Source organism: Centruroides vittatus, unplaced genomic scaffold (genome assembly GCF_030686945.1).
Source record: "Centruroides vittatus isolate TY-2023 unplaced genomic scaffold, ASM3068694v2 contig_89, whole genome shotgun sequence".
Lineage (NCBI taxonomy): Eukaryota > Metazoa > Arthropoda > Arachnida > Scorpiones > Buthidae > Centruroides > Centruroides vittatus.
Window position 1 is genome coordinate 1,548,475 of NW_027122580.1, and position 22,838 is coordinate 1,571,312.

Genomic DNA, 22,838 nt, shown 5'->3' on the forward strand with positions numbered 1-22,838 from the left:
ATCCAACACTCCCACCCTCGACCTGCCCAGTGTATGGGCCACGTAGTATAAGCAGTTAAACAACTATCATTAGCCTTCATTGTACTTATAATGTGAGCCTAGATCCACGCATGCACCACTTTGCATATTACATAACTTTCTGCTCATTCGATTTCGAATACATTTAAATATTTTTTGCTTGTTCTTAACGGTCTTATCAAATGTTTCTAATTTGAATTATGTGTGTTCTGCTCTTCATTGGATTATTTCTGTTTGTTTTCATTAATTTTCCATATTTGCCTGACGACAATACATCTTTATAAAATTGAATTTATGTCTGTCTGACTGAGTATCATGCCAGAATGGCTGAACTGATTTCTATGTAACTTTGTATGTATATTCAGGATAGTCCCAGAAAGGATATAGTCTACTTTTTATTTTCAAAATCATTCAATTTGATAAAATTTGATAAAATTATGATATTGTTTGCAAGAGTAAATATTTCACATCTGGTTCTTATCAGGTCTTTAGTATGAATAGGAAGTTTTGTCTGGAGGCCAGTGGATGTGAGGTGAACTGTGAAATACAATAGGGTAAATTTGTAAAGTTGAATGATGTTATTATTGTTGTTATTTTTGCTAGACATTTTGAGTGATTTATTTATAAAATGGCCGTTTATAAATCTGAGGCTGTGAACATTGTTAGTGTGATTGTGTCTGAAGTGGTTTTTTCAGATGATTCTAAAGAGCTTGAAAATTATATTATTTTAGAAGTCACAAAAAAAGAAGAGTGTGTGTGTGTGTGTGTGTAAAGAGATATGTGGAAAATGTCATTCTTCTATATTCAAGCAATAATTTTCAATGCTATTTTAGAATGAAGAGATGTTCTTTTGAAATTCTCTTGAAAAATTAGAACCTAAATTAATAAATATTTTTGGAAGGTCTATTGGATGAAGACAAACAAATTGTTTTAGGAATTTGGCTTCAAGCAAATCAAGAATCATTCAGGTAGGATAAGCTATTTAAAATTAATAACAATTAAATAATTTTAAAGTAAAATATGTAAATCCTATGAATAACTTTTTATTAAACAGTGTTTTAAAATTAGATAAACCAAATTAGATTTACAAATAATAATAAATGTATAATAATTTTTTAAGAAAATTGTTAATTTTAATGAAATTAATACAAATAACTCTTTAAATTTAATAAATGACAATATTACCATAAAGTATAATTAATCATTTTTTTTTATTTCATTATAGGTCAGTAGCAGACAGAATTAACATTTCAAAATCCACACTTTTAGCTCCTTGAATAAAGTTTGTGATGAATTGGTAAAAATGGGAAGTAAAGTTATAAAATGGCCAAAACTAGAATAATATACCAATTTAATAAGAAAATTTAAGAATATAGCCACCTTCCCAAGTAAAGCAGCAGAAAAACACATAAACTGATGGAATTTTTATTTCATAATTTTGCAGGCGTTCTGCAATAGCAACTTAGTCGTTAAAGATTGTTTTTGTGACTTTCCTGGTTCTGTTCATGATACCAGAGTTTTTAGAAATTTTGAAGTATTTCAAAAACTTAGTAATTCTTCCTTATGAAAAGATTATCATATTAGGCGTTGCTGCTTACCACTTATGCTATCATTAATGGTACAGGGTGTCCAAAAAATTCCTGTTAAGTGATTGCAATGACATTATAGTTATATGTATGATATTGCATATTAGTAAGCCTGAAAATTGTGTATAATATCATTTGAACAATTGGTGCTGAGCAATTAAACATATAGTATTACATATAATACCTGTAAGTTGTCCATTCAGGATAAGTTGCAGGTCTCATATGTGATACTGTACATATAACTTTTAATGTCATTACAGATTTTTCACTGCACAATAACTTTTCAGACACCCTGTATCATTTAAAAATGGGTATCTAACTCAAATGCACATGCTTAATAATCCATCAAAAAGCAGAATGGTTGTTGAGGTATGAAAAGGAAGGTTCAAATGCTTAAAATATTTTGATGCAATTAAGACATCTATATTTTCACATTATATATTATTAGCATGTGTTCTTCACAACATTTGTTTAATGGCTGATGATGAGTTTGAAACATTTAGTTGCAATGAAGAAATTGTCAACACCGAGTCACCTAATATAGTCTAATAATTGTTGCTCAAACGAAAAGACTACATATTTCTAACAGCCTATAAGCTTTCAGAAAATATCAATGTTTTAAGATATTAAGTGACATCTGTACAGAAATATCAAAAAAAATAATGTAATAATGATCCAATTCATTTAGAAAATTATTCTTGTAAATCATTTCATGGAAAATAAAGTTCTTATGTAGTAATTGTTTCTAGCTAAAAACAAATGACAGAATTAATTGAATTAATTGTATAGTACATATATGCAATTGTTTTAATATTATTATTTTTACAATGAATTTAACCACTATATTGTAATTTATAACAGATTCAAATTACAAAAATCAATAAAATTCTATTTAACTTTATTTATAAAAAAACTATGAAATTTTATTACTTTTATCAGTTAAGTGTTATATTTGTACCTTTTTTTTTATTTGAATTTTTTCTTGACATTTTTCTGCACTTAATCTGTATTTTTTAAACCATTCAGGTTTTTTTTTCTCTGTTTGTTTTTATTGGAATAGACTTGTGATGTTGATGGTGTACCTAAAGTCACAATGATAGCATTTTCATTTTCTTCTGTTTTGGCAAGTGTTATGTAACCCTGATGATGAACTTGCAAAAGAAACAGGCTGCACAGTTGGATTCATTGCAAATAGTTCACCTATTTCTGCACTTCTTTCCACTCGATTCACTGTTACAATAGAAGTAAACAAAATTACTTCAAACAAAGATATCATATTAGATTCCAATGTTAATCCATCTCTGTAATCCAAACAAACACTTTGGTAGACATATCTTACAGCAATTTTTGGTTAGCAAAATTATTTTTTATTTACAAATTGAACTACAAATGCATTTCGGGTTGGTATAATGTACTCCAACCCCTCCTCAGTGCTAGTTCAAATAAAACAAAGAAATCTAAATTAGAACACGACAACGATATACCATAGAAAGTACAGCAAAAATAAAAACACTTACTTTTCACCATTACGTAAATTACAAAATTATGCTTAAAATAGGAGGTGGGAGGGCAAACCTTCCTCATCCCTAACCTGTATTCAAAACACAAATTGTAACCACCATATTAAGTTACAGCCAAATTAAATAAAACAACCAGCAAACCATTACTTACAAAACAATTAAAATAGTTTCCATAGGTATATTACTGATTGCGTTTCAACACGATAAAATTATTTGTAAAAAATTTGGTCTTGTAATCCTGGTTGTTGGGTTATTTTAATAATATTTAAGTGTATCAAGCTCTACATGATGTATGTCAATTTTTATTGATTACTTTTAACAGCTCTTGAGTGTTTGTTATATACCTGTGTGAGTTTGCCGACAGGTGACACGGGCCGGACTATGTCAAAAAGGGCAACAGCCTGGTATCCTTCTCGAGCGGTCGCGAAGGGTCGTATGTGGGCGATCGGCACTGAGACAGACTCTACGGTTACAAGAAACCGTTTATTTGACACGAAAGAAGCTTACAAGATTTCCGCGATCTTGGAAGTTCTAGGTCTGGCAGCAGCCTCTGGGTCTTCCTCTCCTTTCGAATATAGTCTCATTTTGAAGGAGTGTCCCTAGGTCGCGAATGGCCAGTTCCCTCGACGACTCCGCGACTCCAGGACGATGCGGTCGACTTCCGTTGATGGAAAGATGTCGATCCGAGGTCGGGAGACGGAGACGAAGATGGGCACCAGACACACACACAACAATAGATCCGTCACTTGGAACTTTCGGGAGAAGAAGCCCTCGCGTCCTTGAATTCTCAGGTTTTATCTGTTTTCCTCCGATTCCGCTTTCCGATTGGTCTCTTCTCGTCACCTGGTGACAATTCGAAACCTTTCGGGGGCGCGGGAGAGGTCAAAATCGAAGTTTAATTCGATTCCCACTCGGAGATAGACGATCTACGTTTCCCCATTGTTCTATTGTTTAAAAGTTCGCGTCGTTTTCTTTAAGAAAAACTATTTCTAACTTCTATTTTTTTTTTCCTCTAAAAAAATAATCTTTTTCTAAAAAGAAATGATTTTAACGCAAATTTCAGTGAGGTTCAGACCTATCCAGAGCCTCACAGAGCTTCCCGCCAATTTAAAATGTCGTAACGAAATAACGACATTTTAGCTGGCAGCTCTGGAAGCTGACAGTCCTTTCTCCCTTTGTTTGCCAAGTGACGTAACAGCGATACTTGTCTGAGAATCCAGCCTTCTCTGGCGCGCGTTCGGTTTCGCGTTACAACAAAGTTTTTTTTTTTCGATACATTATTGAATGGTATAGAATATCGTTTACAATTCATCGAAATGTTTGTGTAACATCACATGTCTGTTTATAAGATTGGTTACAAATAATCAAATAACAATCACGGTCATCAAATAATATTTTAACAACATAAATGATCGACAAACTATTTTCTAAATCATGTGACAGTTTTTTTTTTTTCGTTTTCAGACTGAGCAATTCACACAATCTCAAAATTTTCAGAAAATGGTCTGAAACGGAGGGGGGGGGAATGGAATGTATTCGTGTTCCCTTCCTAATTTTTCGGAACATCTGATTCAGAAATCTGATAACAGGTTCAACGTTTAGTTTGATTCGCCTGTCTCAACCAGAATTGGAACTTGGGAACTTCATAGCCATTTCCGGTGCACGTGTAGCGCGGAGTTCTCTGGATCTAAGTTGAAGACACGTGCTTTTCGAAGCTATGCATCTAGTTCCGTTCCAAGTTTTCTGAAAAACTTCGTCTTTACCATGGGGGTCGAATCTTTTCCATTTTTTTTTTTTTTTTGTACTGGACCGAAAGAGGATCATGGAGCTTCTGCATTGACGGTGTGCAGTTGTGATCTCGCCAATGTCTTTACGGCCATAACTTCCGGATGTCAGTCTCTTGAACCAGTGACAGTTCTCTATCATCGGTTTTCCGACGCAGATTACCGCTAATCAAGGTCACGCAGTTCAGAGTGTTGTTCCGTAACTTCCGTTTGATCTGGTCAGAGTCTATTCGCAGTCTCGACCGCGACAGGTATGATCAATCATAATGTACGCAAAAAAGGAAAAAATTTTCTGACATTTTGACTATATAAATTACTCAATCTATAACAGAAGTTTTCATCAATGTTTTGATCACGACAAAATTGTTTTCCGATGAGCGCGAATCAAATAGAAGATCATCGTTAAGTTTTCTCGAGAGTGATCAAATCCTCATTCTCTCTAGGACGGACAAAGTGACAATTTTCTGTCATCTATCCTAAGTATGAGAAAATTTTGGAAAGGCGTTGACCAAGGAGATAAGTCGCTTCCCCGACATGACTCTCTTCCCTTGACCAGTGTAGGCTCAATCGTGAGCGCTTCGTAAGGGATGGACAGAACAGTTTACACGAAACAAAAACAATACTATGGCTCCCTTTCGAAATGCACCACGCTCACATTGACTTGAATTCCGATTCGCGACAATTTTAACATTTAAGCACGTTTTTTGCATACATTTTTTTTCAGCGACAATTTTTATTTTCAGAAAACGTGAATTCAATTAAAAATTAACATTCGCTTTTGTTTTTATGATGATCTCTCCTCTCCAGAATGAAAGTTCATCATTCACAGTTCGCAAAACCGGACCGATAGAAAAAAGAGAGATAGGATACCTGTAATTCGTTTGTAATCTTAACCTTAGGTTAAAGTTGCTATATTTTTTTTCGCTATTGACAATCTGCTTGCTTTGCGTCTGCCTTGGGACTGAGCAAAGCTAAGCATCTAGTTGCGGTCGCATTGGCCTGTTTCCGGGCTAATACTGTCAGAAAATCCTCTACATAAAGTGCCTGTTCTAAATTTCGATCGACTTCGGATTCGATTTGCCTATTCTGCGGTTGATGAAAGAGTATCTACTGAAATAATTAGCCTATATCGCAATGAATACGATGGATTTATAATCGGAACCTGCAACGCATTGCCCTCGATCTCCACTCGACTAGAGATGGCAGAGGACGTCTTTTCCTCCGTACCAATCGGGCGACAGTGGTTGCATGTTATGAGGTTGTGAAAAGCATTGCAGCGAATTCGGATAGGGGTGTGCGTTTCCTACTTCGCTATTCCTTCGTTCCATGGGTTGTCCTGTTCGTTTATTCTGAATATTATCTTTGCGCACCAGTTATCGGTACTGACAATGTTCGATTATCTAACATTTTTCCTAAAGTTTTAAACTGTTTAAAATTTTGACCCATCTTTGCCAGCCGAACGCAGATTCCTTATGGAGTTTCACTCTTCCCGAATCCATTAGGTTATTCTCCGCCGTTTCAGCTTCACGCCTGACAAAACTGTGCATTTCTGCTAGTCAATCGTTTCTTCCCTAATGGTTACCTTTAGAGCTTTTGTGAATGAAGCAGTGTCAAGCATCCTGACGCTCAGTTTAATGTTCTTACTTATATTTTGAAAAACTGACCTCGGAACATTTTGCCTAACTCCCGCTGCTGGCACTATTTTATAGTGGCGTTTTCTTGCTCCGGATCAAGCATATTTATTCTATTCAGTTGTCGCACCTGCGAGCTTGCGCTTGGTTAACTAAAGCATTTCTGCGGGAATACATCCAGCTAAGCTCGATATTTTTTTAAGGGATCGAAGAAGTCATAATACGCTTACTTTCACCGAAAGAAAGCAGGTATCATTCCTCTCAAGGCCAATGAAAGAGAAACTGCTAACTAACTCGCGAGTTCGCGCCGAAGTGTCTGTCTCAGCATCTATCGTTCCGACCCACCTTTAACTCAATTTCGGGGCGAAATTTTGATGTCGGCATCCTCATAACTATAGGTGTGGCGCGTAGCCCAGTGACAGATTCTTGTGCAAATTCTGTGCATTGTAAAATCCCACTTCTGTAACACCAGTGTGAGTTTGCCGACTAGGCATCACGGGTGCCGACATATGTCTCAGTGGGTCGAGCGGTCGCGATAGTGTCGTACCAAAAATACACTGAAATTTTAAACCCTTTACCCCCAAATCACCCCAAAAATGACCCTTTGGGTTTAGTACCTTTGGTGTAATCACAAAAAACTAGAAAGATATTCATCTCCCCCAACATTTTAACCACAAAAATTGATAACATCTGTAGACACTATCTCATTGGGAGATTAAAAAATCAGCTAAAACCACCAAAAATCATCTCAAATCACCTGAAAAATCACAAAAACTAGAAAAATATTCATCTTCCACAACATTTTTTTACCCCAAAACATCAATAATATTTCTAGACACTATCTTGTGGGGGAAAAATTTCTAACATTATCATTAAAAAACAAAAATTTAAGCTTATTTTTATAAAACAAGTAACAAAAACCCCACTTTTTTGACATCTTACTCTCTTTACTAGTCACCTCCAACCAAGGGCCCACCTCATAGAATAAAGGACTTCATGGAACACTTGTGTGTGTTCTGGCACATTGTACAATGATTCCAGATGACATAGTATTTGCAGAGAGAGAAGAGTCTAGGTGGGGAAACCACTCGAGTACTCTTGCTGTAATTCTGGCTTTGAACTGACTCTTTAATGTCCACACGTACCTGAACCTGTTAACGGTGTTGGTGAAATGACAGATAATATTGTAAACATTTTCAAATCTTAATAGTTCTTCTTCAGACGATATGAAAAAAGATAAGCCAAAACAGGGATATTTAAATAGAATTGAACCCACGTCTCGTGTAAAATTGTTGGATCGAACATGCACAATCGATGCGGGTAGCCGGCGATTAGATCTGTATCGATGAGGGCCTGCCATGTGATGACAAATTGAATTCTTTATAATTTATGCACATGGTGCGGCTAGATTTATAAACAGAGATAGCCTTTAGCCGTCTCAGGTGCTCGGGGTGAGGTGATGATGAGCCTTGCTTGGTTGAAGGTCGGCTCGATGTCAGGATTGGTCATGTAAACCGCAAAAGCAGTAGAGCTCCTCCCATGTAAATGTCAGCATTGTGCTCACATATTCTGATTGCCAAGGAGCATTTGGTTGAACTGATTTAAATAAGGTTCCTGTCACACCTGTGGTTCTTAAGAGGTATCGAGTAAACACCCAGGAGTCTGTTGGGATCGGGGGAATCCTTCCTGTTGCGGAGTATGTCCAAGATGGTAGAACAGCTTCTATATGTGATCTTAATGTGGCGTTTGTTTGGTGATCTCTTTATATAACGATGCAATGTACGGATTATACATGATGGGGATCTGTGTTTCATCTTCTGGAGGGTTGTCGTCACTGGAGTGGATGGCGGACCCGTGTATGGAGTGATGGTAACGATTAATTAATCTATTGATTAGCTTATGGTACCCATGGATGGTTGCTAGGTGTTTAATGTCCTTTTTATTGTCCTATGGCCACTCAGACAGAGACAGTAATTATCAGAAAAAAAGGTGTGGTTTATTATCGATGACAGTGGGAATCGAACCCACTAGCCAAGGGCTGAATGTCAAGCACCTTAGTGAACTAAGCCACCAGTCATTCAACCGAGAACAGAATTTCTGTTTACGGGTCTAAATGGCATGGCCTTATCGCACCACATTATCCCTTCTGCTGTCAAAATCACATTATCAATTCTGCTTTAAAAATTCCAGTATTTTCGTAAATATGAAAATTTTTGAACCAAATAAACAAGTAACGTTATCTATATAATTATGTGAGTTCAACAAAACTTGAATGGAAGTTATATCTTAATTAGAACTGAAATTTAGAGCAGAACTAAGTTTCAGAAGCGACTTTTCACATAACAGTAACAATATAGTTTCACTTACTCAGGTTAACCAAAACTGTTGTTTAAAAAAAATTGAGAGCATTTTCACTACTGTGTTTTCCATAGTCCTAATAAATCCAAAACCTTTTACTTAATGTATAAATAATTTCTAGATTTTTCTCTTTTCCTCAAATTCTATAAACCTCTATTATTTTAAAAGCTTTACCTTTCAGCGATCTCTGATCTAGCACTAACGTGTGCTATCCTTTTGCTATGCATGTGCTATGCTTCAGTTATTCTTCACCTATGCTTATGCTATGCTTCAGCCATAGCACATGGATCCTAATAGTCTTATTAATAATGTCATCACATATAATGTACCGAACCTAAAAAGGTTTCAGGAATGCCCAATTTTAACACAGTCTCTAACTGAAAAAGTTTCAGAAGAAATTGACTTGACCATTCAAGTAAAAGTTCTTACTGGCACAATAACATACTGCTCCATAGACAATAATATTTAAATTGACTATTCTGTTGAGAGAGGGGACTTGGGGACAGTGATGCGATGAATCTTGTATTTTGTAATGCATGCCAGAGCCCTAACAATCTGACAGTGTAAACTTGAACCAGTTGAATGCTCCTTGATTGCTGCTGCAATCTGGGGCATGTTGTTCAGTTGCTGTAAGCCATGATGAGTCGGCTGAAATGTTTGGGATTAGCTCTGTAAAAAGTCGACACATCTCGTCATAGACTTATCATATGACAGGCAAAAAAACAGCGTTGTTCAGTTGAGAGCAATTACTCGACCAATTTGTGATGTATCAACTGCCCGATGTTGATCTCGAAATAGTCCACACGTCATCGGGATGTGTCGACTGGCAATTATCGGTAGACACTCAACAGTGGCTTTTCAAAGAGAAGCATGGTGTCTTATTGTGTGTTATGCGTACAAAGCATTCCACAGATGTTCCGTGTGAATTTCAATGTATTTTCTCTGAAAGAGAAAAGAAAAAAACATTCTCTGAAAGAAAAATTTTCAGAAGTTTCGATTGACGAAGGACCTCGTGCAAAATTCGCAGAATATTTCCTTGCTTCCCACATTCCGACCTTGTTTCTTTCAAACAATTGCAATTTCCTTGACTCCCTCAATTGTAATTTCCATTTCTCCTTGCTTTAGCAATCACAATAAGGTGCATAAGCAACCCATTCCCCTAGAAGGTAATTTTCATAATTCATGTAATCCAGTTTAGCAGCTATATCACACTATAATGTGCAATATGATTTTGTTTACAAAACACACAACTTGCCTGACCATGTTTGTCAAGCTAGTGTTATCTTTCCCATGGTCGTCAATATTTTTAATTCACTTTTAGAAGACTATACTATAAGTACATGATAACTAAACTGATAAAATATTGAGAATAAATAAAAGGAGTCTCAAAATGAAGCAATGCTTAATGTTTTTCAAGCAAGAATGAAGGGATTGTATAAATCATGTGGTGGTTCTAACACGACAGAGTCGTTTTATGAAATGGAAAATACTGCTAAAAATGATTTCACCAAAAGTTCAAGTAGAAAATCTACTTTTGAAAGAATAATATTTAATAATATGAATAATCATTTTAGAAAGTATGAAAAGAATATTTTAGATTTAGAAAAATTAGGAATACTGAAAATTTCGTTTCCCAAATAAATGGCAACAACACTCATGTTCCAACAGCACAGCTGACAGAACGTTGTTTGGACTTAGTCTTTCAGACCTAAACCCGTTGCAGTATCTGCTTGGAATTTAAAAATTCACTTGATTTTTATAAAAATAAATATGATAAAAGATATAAGCAATGTAGAAACTTAATTAACTTTGAAAGATGATTATGTGACTGCGGTAGATATTACACGAGAGCTCATTATAAACGATATTTAAATACAGTTTTACATCAGAAAGGTTTAGCAATATGTTGAATAATTTTTAAAAAAAATAAATTGGTTGCTAGACTTTTAACTGTAATAAATGGATGCTAATTAAGAACATTAAACCAACTTTACCAGAATTATACAATTTAGCAAGAAATTTACAAATTCAATATATTAATAGATATAGGAAAGCTGATTTGATCAGAGATATTATCAGAGTATATAACATTAAGAAAAAAGAAAATTAATAAATAAAAAAATACAGAAATATTTCCTTCTGACAATGATATCATAGTCAAACCTAAGAAAAAGAGAATAAAGAAAATAAAATGTGATATATGTGGTAGATACATCAAAGAATCGCTACTTACACTTCATAAAGCAAGGCATAACCCAGAACCTGACTTTATGTTGGTTGAAGTTGCCTACAAAGGATGAATACTGACTTAATATAATAATTAAAATCAAGATTTAGACATAGAGGGTTATATGAATTCAATAAAAGAAAAAGCTATTAATATAATTACAAATGCTTTAAATCTCTATAAAAATATTAAAATTAATTTAGACATGGAATGTGATTTTAGGAACATGGAAGCTGAAATGAGGCTCAAGTTCCAATTACAAAATGTTGTTCTAAGACAAGGGGAAGTAAATAATTAGAGAGTATTGGCACGAACAAAAGGAGTTTTTCATTGCGAGATGTGATGCATTAGAAGCAGTAGGCTCAGGTTGGACTTTAAAGCAATAAACTATTTAAGAATTAATTCAAACAAATATAAACCATTAGTTGAAAATTTTTACATTAAATTACCAAAATGGATCAAAGCTAAGAAAGCTTGCGTAAATGTGAAAAACAACGATAATGAATATTTTAGATATAGTGTAATATCATGTATACATCAGGCAAGAGACCATGTTGATAAATTATTTAATTATAATAAACCAGAATTTAAAGATGAATTAAAATTTGAGGGAATCACATTTCCAGTAAAAATTCAGGATATTCCTAAGTTTGAATCTCAAAACAAACTCTGTATCACTATATTTGGAATTGAAGCTAAAACATTCTATCCACTATATCACAATAAGAAACAAACTTACGAGAAAAATATTGACTTGCTATACTTTGGAAATAAAACTAACAATCATTTTTGTTGGATAAAAAGCCTCATTCGGTTACTAAACGATCAGTTAGAGATTAATAGAAATAAAAAATATTTCTGTAGATGTTTAAACTATTCAGCTACAACTCAAGAATCTGTAAAGAAACATCAAGAAATATGCTTTACTAATGAACCTTGTGTTCCAATTATGCCTTTACCCAAATAAAACAAAGAATTATATGTAACGAAGTTGACAAAACCGTAACAGTTTCACCTTCTTTATCATTTAAAAACATACAAAGAATGCTAAGACATCCATATACAATTTATTGTGATTTTGTGTCTATTCTAAAGCCAATTCAAACATGTCAACCAAATCCAGAAAATTTGTATACTCAGAAAACACAGTTGCATATTCCTTGTGGTTATGGATTATATATTAAAAGTGTTTACAATAATTTTGAAAATCTATTAGAAATCTATAGAGGTGAAGAAGCTGACAAATGCTTTATAAATCAAATAACTGAACATGCAAAAATGATTCATATAAATTATTAAAAGAGAATAAACCTATAATAAATGTAGAATTAATAGAACATGAGAAAGCAATGATTTGTTATCTTTGTAAAAATGGATTTACTAAGGAAAATCCCAAAGTACAAGATCGTGATCATTATACTCGGAAATATAGAGGGACCGCCTGTAATTCATGTAATTTAAAGTACAAACAACCAGTGTTTATTCCTATACTATTCCATAATCTGACTTCTTATGATTGTCATATGTTTGTAAAGAATTTAGGTGAGGACAAATCAAACTTAAAATTGATTCCAGATAATTAAGAGAAATACATTTCATTCAGTAAGATTTTGAGAATAGATTCTAAAGAATATATAGAATTACAATTTATAGATTTATTCAGATACTTAGCAAGTAGTCTAGATACTCTCTCATCTAACCCAGAGTCAGAACAATTAAGAGAAACAAACATGTATCGTGTTGCTTTTGATTTAAATACATTATTCAGAAAACAAGGTTCTAAAATAATTAGAAAACATGTATATCTGTATGAATATATGGATTCCTTTGAAAGATTTGATGAAACAAGATTACCTCCTACAGAAAAATTTTATTTGTCTTTAACAAAAGAAAGCATAAGCTAGCCCGAGTATGATTATGCTAGAAAAGTCTGGAACCATTTTAAAATAAAAAAATTAGGTGAATGGCATGATTTGTATTTAAAATTGGATGTTTTGTTACTATCTGATGTATTTGAGAATTTTAGAGATTTATGTTTGTCTAAAAGCTATCGCTTAGATCCTGTTTTGTATTACACCACACCAGCATTAGCTTGGATTGTACGTTAAAATATACTAAAGTGAAGTTAGAATTGTTAGCAGATTATGAGATGTACATGATTTTTGAGAAAGGAATAAGAGGTGGGATATCTCAGTGTTCTAATAGATATGCCAGAGGGGATGAAAACTGCCAACTGATTTATCTAGATGCTAATAATCTTTATGGATGGGCTTTAAGAAAAAATCACCACAAAGAGATTTTAAATGGATGGATTTTTGAGTTAGAAAGTATCAATGACACTCTGACTTCTGATAATCATACTGGTTACATGTTTGAAGTTGATTTAGAATTTCTGAAAGATTTAGAACTGCATAATAAATTTAATGATCTTCCACTAGCTCCTGAAAATTGAGTTCCTCCCAATGGAAAGAATGAAAAGTTACTTTGTCATTTCTATGATAAAAATAATTATATAGTGCATTACAAAATATTAAAACACTATAAGAGCTTAGGAATGAAAATAACAAAAGTCCACAGAGGTATACAATTTACACAATCAGATTTCATAGCACCCTATATTAAGTTTAACCCTTTACAATCTGATTCACACATTTTAGAAAATAAAATAACAAACAATGATCAAAATTGATGTTTTTGCTCATCTGAGGCACCTAAACTGTCTATTTTGTCAATTAATTCATTCATAAAATCAATATATTGTTTAGCTGTTTTAGCAGTGAACTTATTATTACCAAATGCTAAAATATCAAAATTGATTTTAGATAAATCTTGAACACTTTTAACGGTGTCGTGAAATGTTTTTAATATTATTATTCTTTGGTTTGCCATTTAATATATAAATATTTTGATTGTATTCCTTTCCTTTCTATTTACTGATTGCTAGTTATCTTTCTGTTTACTTTTCTTATTTCTGTTTCTTTTACTTTTCTGGTTTCTTTACAAATTACCTTTTTGTTTTCTCTTACAAATTCCTTTTTACTTTTTAAAAATATATAAATGGATTCAGTAAAACTTTTCAAGTATTTAAGGCTATGGGATTTTGAAAACAAAAGTAAAAAGGATTTTGCCAAAACGTATAAAATCAGTGTAAGAACAATTGACAATTACATCAAAAAGCATAACATTCATTATGAAAATCACATGTTTGGTGTTAATATTCCAAGAGATAAACATGGAAGATATTAAGTAGTGATCCTCTATCCAGCACGAACATGTGCTATGTTATTGCAGACCTAAATGGTGTTTTAAATTAGCTTCGTAAAACCCTAACAGGGGTCCAGGATACTTCACATCATAAACAAAGGCACGACAAAATAAGCCCTTTGGATGCTAAGAAAACACAAATCAATAATAATAACCAAAAGGGTTTTAATAAGCTTTCTGGTTCTGAGAACTCAAAAGGCTGTATTGATCAGATAGATTTAAAAATAATAAAGTCTTTGAGACAACAAAATCTAACATTTCTGGAAAAGTAAGTGGATTGAGGAGGCTTTGAAATTTTGAAAAACCTATGATCAAAGATCAATTTGTGTTCACTCTTAAAGATGATAAAATAAAAATGTTTTCTACTTTAGTTGTGGAAACAAAAGATAATAAACCCATAAAAAAAAATATCTCAATAAGTCAATTGAATATATTAAAGGATCTTTGGTCATAATCTAACATTAACATTGATCTTTGCAGCTTAGTGAGTTCACCAGATGTATAGTCCTGCTCACACATCAAATTGTGGTGGAGAAGTGGCAGAAGTAAGTTTACAGAAAAGTTTAATCTGTAGTTGTAGCTTTCTATCTTACGTTGGCTTGGCCAATATTATTTTGTTTTCTTTGCATGTAGAAACCACAATGGAAAAGTGTACTCAGATACATGAACAAGCTCCATCATCAGCTCCCATTGCTAGAGTCAGTTTACGCATCAAGATGTTATTTTGGAATTCCATTTTCCAATAACTTGTATGATAATTGGTCACACTGTTTTCTGTTTTCTGTTGTAGGGTCCAGTCATAAATATAAATGCCCAGCAATTTAAAGATGATGTTAATTCTCCTGGATGTGTGGATAGAACCTTGCTGAAGGAATGGTTGGCATCAATGAAGTCTGATAATATGGGAATTACGAATGCGATGATCTTTGCATCAACAAAGTTTGGGAAAACTATCAACCTGACTATGGCACACCTGTTTCTTGATATTGAATGTGATGTAAGTGGAATACCTAAATGAAATGTTACCAAAGCACCGACAAAAGAACTGGATGCATCAGATGCCATGACCATTTTTCGTCGCTATTTGCAAGATGACTTCTTGAAATAGTGCAACATCGTGAAAGAGAAAGATATAAAGTTTGTCAAGGATCACTTTGGTAAGCGTCCAGTGGTTTTCTTGGACTTCTTTGACATAAACAGTGGTTCTCTTGGACTTGAAGTCCAAGAAAACCACTGTTTATGTCAAACAAGAACTGAAGCAATATTGCAGTGTGCAGAATTAGTATGTAATTGTTATTTAAACCATGACTATCTTGGAACCAGCATGCAACTTAAAACTGATAATAATTGACTTAAGTTACTGAGAGATGCTTGTTAACGTTTGAAGCTGGAGGCAGCTTTGGTCACTGGCATCTCAAAAGTGGTTGGAGCAAGCCTTTCACCTCTGGACAATACAATAGACATTTACTTTTTGAGCAATGCTCGATTTTTCCGGTATTACGAGATGACCAACGATGGGATCAACAGCCTTGTGAATGAATTGTTCAAGTCAAATGGAAAAGAAGAAATCGCCAAGATAATTTCCCATATCAAAGAGCACTGTAATGGCTACTATTAGTTAGATTATTCTGGAGCAGCAAAAAGTTCTGAGAGTCCATATGCTAGAGATAGCCTGTTCTCTGTCCTCAACTACATTAAACAGAGACTCGAAAATAAGGAGAACTCCAACTTCTGTTTTTGGAAGGAAGGAGGTCTGCTAAGGCACCTTGTGGCCATAATGAGGAAATCCGAAGACATCAATTGCTCTATCCACATTCTGCTGTTTGATGATACTCGTAGTTTACAGATCATCTACGAGAAGGACATTGATGCCGTGGAGCTTCTTGCAGTTTACAAGGAGGAAAAAACAGGCTCATCAAGACAAAATGTTCAACTTTTTATTGCATTGAGGTTTTCTAGCAATAGATCCATCCAAAGGAGTTTGTAAGGAAAATCAAATGATGATAGCTTACGTGAGAGATCCTGAATATCGAAGTTGGAGCTCTATACCAGAACATGTTTTCTTCTTATGAAAAAGAGTTACCTGAGAATGCACTGACTTCATTTGCTAAATGTGGAGAATTCCTTCATGACATATCTAAGAAATTAATTACATCATACAGAGGTAAATATAATGAAATGCAACCAGATCTAACGCATTTCTATCAAGGTTTGGGGGCGTATTTTCAAAGGACTCCAATGCACCAATGAAGCCACAGTGGCCTCTTTTGTGTTGAGCTTGGGAAGGATGTATACTGGATATGAGACGTGCTCTACGGAGTTTCTAGTAGAATGGCATTATTCTGCTGAGAATCAGAAAAGAAGTTATGTTTACATCAACATTTGGATGAAACAGGCCAATTTTGTAATCATATGGGAAATTAAATATGGTAAGGGCAAGAGTCACAGCTTTCTTGCTGCTGCAGAAGACATTGTTTCTCTGCTGCCTGAGAAAAAGCAACCAGAAGATGGAGGATGCATGAAAGCTGGCACTGGCAGAGATCTGGAGGCATTGAGACTACAGGATATCTAAAATTACCTTCTAGTGGGTCTTGTAGTGGAAGATGGCTGTGCACATATGCTTGTGTTCCCAAACAGTTGTGACTGGAAAAATGTAATAGAAGTGAATACTGAAGCAGATGTGAAAAAAGTGATAGCTGAGCATTTTAAGCTTGCCAATCCAGTGTTATAATATTAAAACTTGCATAAATTTGTAACTTGCAAAAGTAATAATTATCAAGGTTTTTCTTTCTTCTCTCCTTTCTTGGTTCAATAAAAGTATTTTGTGGAAAAGAGCTTTTTTTTTTTATTTTCTTCATATCAATCCCATAATGTTTTTACTATGGTATGCTTATTATATGAATATGAAAAACCAATAAAAAGCGAATCAAACATCACTAATAAATAGATTTAACACAGATTAATTAGAAAATGCATAGAGTACAGTACATATTTGTTTGAAAATGTAGCACTTTGGTGAGTTTTTATTTTATTTTTTTAAGTGTATGATTATTGATTTTATGTGATTTTCTAATCTCCCACTGACGCAGTGTCCAGAAATGTTTTGTGGTAAAAAATGTTGTGGGATATTAAAAAAATCAATTAAAAAAAGTTGAAAAAACTCTCAAAAATGGGTAAAAATATTTTAAATTTTAGCTTTTTCCAGTGAAAATTTATCTCCCACACTATCTGTCCCAGAAATATTATTGATGTTTTGGGGTTAAAAAAAATGTTTTGGGGATGGTGTTTTAGCCTTTCTTTCATGGTTTTGGATGGTATTTTTGTTTTTTTTTTTTTTGCTGTTTTTGTGCTTTTTGTTGGTTTTGTTTTTGGTGAAAATTTATCTCCTCACAAGATCTGTCTTAGAAATGTTATTGATGTTTTGTGGTAAAAAATGTTGTGGAGGATGAATATATACTAATTTTTTGTGATTACAACAAAGGTGCTAAACCCAAAGGGTCATTTTTGGGGTGATTTGGGGGTAAAGGGTTTAAAATTTCAGTGGTTTTTGGTGAAAATTATCTCCCACTGAGGTAGTGTCCAGAAATGAAAAGTGAAATTGGGAGATTTAAAAAAACTGATATTTTGAGTGTTTTTGCTTGATTTTAAAAAGATTTTTATTTTTTGTTGAAATTTCATCTCTCTACTAGAACTCTGCTCCAAAAGTGAAATTTAAAATTAAGATGTTTTTTGAATTTTTTTGGTGTTTTTTTTATATGTGGATTTTGCTGAAATTTCATATCCCACACAAGAAAGTGTCTAGAAGTAACATTTATTATACTACCGACAGAAAAAAATTCACCGATTGTCCACTTATCATAATATAGTATTTTCTCTTGTTTCATTCAATGGCTTTATGAAATTTTCTGTCAAAATTATGTCAAACTAGTAAAGAAGTATTTTTTCATAATACTATATATTTTGTTCAATAGCCACAAATAAAAAACTTTCATTTGTATGCTATAGATTAGATATTTGATTGATTTGCAGATTTGTTTATTGATTGTATCAAAATTGCTTAATGTAAAGATTACGTCAAAGTACTCCCAGGTGGCTGGTTTTACTTTCTGTTAAACAAAAATATTTAAAAATTTGAAACTTGATTGTAATTTCAAAAATCTCTTTGGATGTAATATTTACCTTCTTTGTTAATATTTGCATTTGACAAATAAAATAGAAAATAGTTTCCTTTTCAAATAAAATGTTGTATTAATTTAAAAATTTAAGGGAATTGAAGAAATTATATAAAATTGTGAATTGTATTTATAAATTTTTGTTTTTACACAATTGTTTTTATTTTAATCTAATTATCAAAATAATTTTAAATTTGCTTAAGAATATGAATTTTTTATTGGTTTGAAAGTGTAAACATATTACATTATTTTTTGTTAAAGTAGAGCTTATTTTAATATACTTAATTATACATAATATAATTTTCTATATAAATTGTTTATTTGCTTAAAGTAAGGAACAAAATAATAACTTGTTTTAATTAAAAATGATCTTTTGACTGATAATTAGATTATCTTGAAACAATTGTAACATGTTTATTCATTTAACTTCTATCATAATCAAATTAGATAATCAGTATTTATTATATATTAGTATAAGTATTGTATATTATATTAATATTTATATTTGACTTCCAGTACATGTAAAATACAAATATATATGTTGTGTACAAGAGGTAATCTATATATACAGGAGCTCCTACATAGCATACATTTTAAATATTTAAATTAATTGTTTGAGAATTATATTAACATTTCTTCCCTATAAACACTAATTGCCATGTTAGCCATATATTTTAACATTTCTAACTTAAAATTCAACAGAAATAAAAGCAGAGACTTGTGTTATGTCAGTGAATTCTTTACGACTGTTCTTTTCAATTAGTTGAATGGGGACTTTCTAAAATGATCTCAAGTTAATTAAATGAAAAAACTTTTTACAGTTATTTGGTAACATACAAAATTCTCTGATGTCAGTGCCAAAGTAGAGAAGGAAATAAAGTGAGAGAATATTATTGCTTGTAGTATTACATTGATATCTTTTATATTAAATTTTTAATTATAGAGCAGTAGCCAAAACAAAAATGAGGAGTAAAAATGTTTGATGATTCTACCATTATATTTGCTTATCTTTACATTTTTAATATATTTATATTACTTAGTCGGATTATAAGTCTCCTCAGCAATATCTTATGCACAGTAATACGTTAATCCCTAATGGCAACATCCATCATAAAATTCGATTCGAGCTGCAAGGCCAAGGTACGCTATTTATCACCCAAACTAAATATATACAGTAACTTACATATATTTTTAAATGGCCGGATAAAAGTATTAAATAATTTACGACCGTTTAATCTTTTAAGAAGTGGAATTTGGATAAAAACTCTGAAGTTAAAACGTAGTTTAATTCAGTTTTAAATCTGGACTTTCGTATTTTTTAAAGTACTGTACATATTATGAATGTTAAGCGGTACATCAAGGTGATTAGCACGTTAACGATGTAAATATTCGCGTTAAAACGTCAAAATTAGTTTAATCATTTGTATAAATTTTTTTTGAACATGTTGTACAGTCGTTTAAGTGTGTTGCTTGGCAGTACGTTTGCTTTCTCATCCAAAAACGTCCCTGTTGAAACTGAAGATGTATAGTTCTCAGATAGCAAAGATTACTAATGTTGGCAAGATGCATTGTTATTGTCTCGCTACACTATAAACAATCGCGCCGGATGAAATCTGCTTATGCTTAAATTACTTTCATTCGTTACAATCGATGTATAAAATTGCTTGATAAATATCAAAATACTAATTATTATTAATTTTTTAAATAACTCATCACTACTATTGTACCAGATGATTAGTAATTCGATTATTCGAACACATTTAATACATGCAGTATCTGTGTACTGCCCGACGGTAACATCACACGAACACGGTAGCAATATTAATTGTTTTATTTCGCTTTAAACCGCGAAAGAACCATTATCGGCGGATTATAACTGTATAATATCTAAATAAGTAATAGAATAACGAAGAATTTGCATTTCTCTTTAGATACAATACGCTACAGCATTATCCCGAAAGTTATCGATTTTATGTCAAGTATTTTTTATTCGAAAAGTATCTTACATGCGTTTAACTTTATAAAAGTAGTTGCGTAATGGATATATATATACACATGCATTATAATGGTGAGATGATAAAAAAACACTAGAATAGTTTAATCGCGACATGATTTAATTGTATCCGAATTCGAAGATCCTGTAAATTTCGGGTCGGAATCCTTGCGTGTCGACTATTATCCACTAGGATATAATTTAAAGAGCTTTTCAGTAATGTTAATGTTACCAATCCATCATCTGGAACATCCAGAATTTCCAGGAGTAATATTTCATAATATTATATTTCATGCATCTTGTATTTTCTCTGTTCTCAATTGATATTTTTTTCAAAATGTTTACCTACGCTGCATTGATTTAAAAAAGTAGAATCGGCATTGTTAGTTATAATCAGTTTCGTTCTATTATTTATCTTACATACAAGCGGGTAGTATTTATTCAGCTGTTGTGTGGCCTGCTATTGGCGGTGAGCGTTTCTGTTTCGTTTTCTCCGTCGTTATGGTAACTGGTGTTGCTCGACGGTTTGCGATACTCTTGGGACAAGTGTCGGATTGGACGGAGTGCTTTCGTCATGGATGTCGTTGGGCCGTAAACGTCGTTCTGTTAGAGTTAACGAAGCTTGCCGTTCTTTCTAGTTCTTATCCAGAAATACTTTAATTAGTTTTCCCTCTCTTAATCTCGCTCCGTCTCTATTATTTGCACATATATTAATATCCTTGCGGGTATAAAGTGTCTAAATATTTTTAAGCTATACAAGTTTAAAAAACACTCGCAGTAATCGTGAATATAATCATTAACCTTCACTTTTCTCCTACGAATTTCGAAGTCTCTTCTTCGACATTCATTTATTATCTTAAACGATCGTTAATGCTTTAACTACGCGGATAATTCCAATAATTCGGCACAGCATCGTAATGCATCACCCCCATACACACACACGTACGGGGAAAATGTTTTAAAGCGCTTCTAGCTCACTTTTTCTAGTTATTTAATTCGAAATAATGGAAATATCGAATATTGCATAATGTATATCTCGTAGCTACGGTTATTAAAAGTGTTCTGGTTCGCGCCAATCGATTGTAGCTGCGCCGCATTTCGACGCGCAACGTTATGTACGACAGTCTGATACCCTCTGCAAGCCAATGTAAACTGTACGACGGCCTGTATCGGACGTTCTGTATTGTCTTAAAGAACGACAATCCCCCGTGATTTATAAACATCGTCAGGTATGTTTGTTGATAAAGAATATAATGCATGCTCCCTCTTTAGCCTTCCCGTTTTTTAATTTACACCCGGACACTTTAAACGTTTGTTTTCTTTCGAAGGTCACCTTGCCCTTTCTCGATAGTAGTTTCACGGTTTTTGTTGTTGTTGTTGTTGTTTTACCTTCGATAAGCATCGTTTAATTGAAAAATGAATCCCGTCAAATGTTCACAGTCCTTAATGTCGGAAAATGCTGATGATGTGTGTCATGTTCCTTTTAAAAGTTGTAGGGTTTCCTCCTTTCTGATGCATCATCTGATTATAATAGCCAAATTTTTATAAAAGATTTTTATTATTTGATAAAATAATTATAATAATCTTTTATATATATGTATGTATAGGACTTTATTAAAAACTTTTATTCATGAATAGGAATAGGATAGAAGTTAAACAAGGCAGGCAGATAAATGCAAATATTTGATTGTTATTCTCTAAATGAATTGTTTTATTAAATATATTATTTATTTTTATATCAAACAAAATTATGTTAGAAATAAATTTAAAAGTTGAGAGTTTGTTTTAAAAATGCTTAAAATAAAATTAGTGTTTATATAAATTAAAAAGTATTATTCTTAAAATTTTTCTTTATTTTATGCTGATGTGGTATTATTTTAATTATAATGATAAAGTAAATTAATAAAATTACTGGTCACGTTAATAATAATATATTTACATAGAATGTTTTTCTGTAGGCACAATAGGAAATGGATTGTCATTGTATAGCTCTTAGATATATACTTTTTTTAATTCGTGCTGACTCCGGGAAGAAATCTGTGCAGTACTATATATATTGAACTGGCAATGTTTCTCAGTTTTTTTTAATTCCTTTCAGAAATGCTTGCTATGTCTTTCTTGTAAGAATAGTAATTAGAAAAACATGTTAGTAGATCACAAATAGAAAAATAATGTTATAAACAATAAAAAGATTTAAAAAGAACCTGGCATTGGTCTATTTCATTTTAGCCAATTTTTCAGATTGATTTTACTTAGTTATGGTAAAAATAATTAACAATAAATGT

The 22,838-nt window shown here is 32.7% G+C and overlaps 1 protein-coding gene across 2 annotated transcripts in view; it reads left to right on the forward strand.

The window, feature by feature from the left end:
- LOC136983828 (neurocalcin homolog) overlaps positions 1 to 22,838 on the forward strand; it is an 88,494-nt gene that overhangs the window by 18,799 nt on the left and 46,857 nt on the right. The window contains exon 1 of one of the 2 annotated variants that reach the window (XM_067280695.1): positions 21,629 to 21,782. The exons of the other annotated variant lie outside the window; for it this stretch is intronic. The gene's annotated coding sequence lies outside the window, so the exon portion shown is untranslated. Of the gene's footprint in view, positions 1 to 21,628; positions 21,783 to 22,838 lie in introns of those variants that run through there. 2 annotated transcript variants of the gene reach the window in all.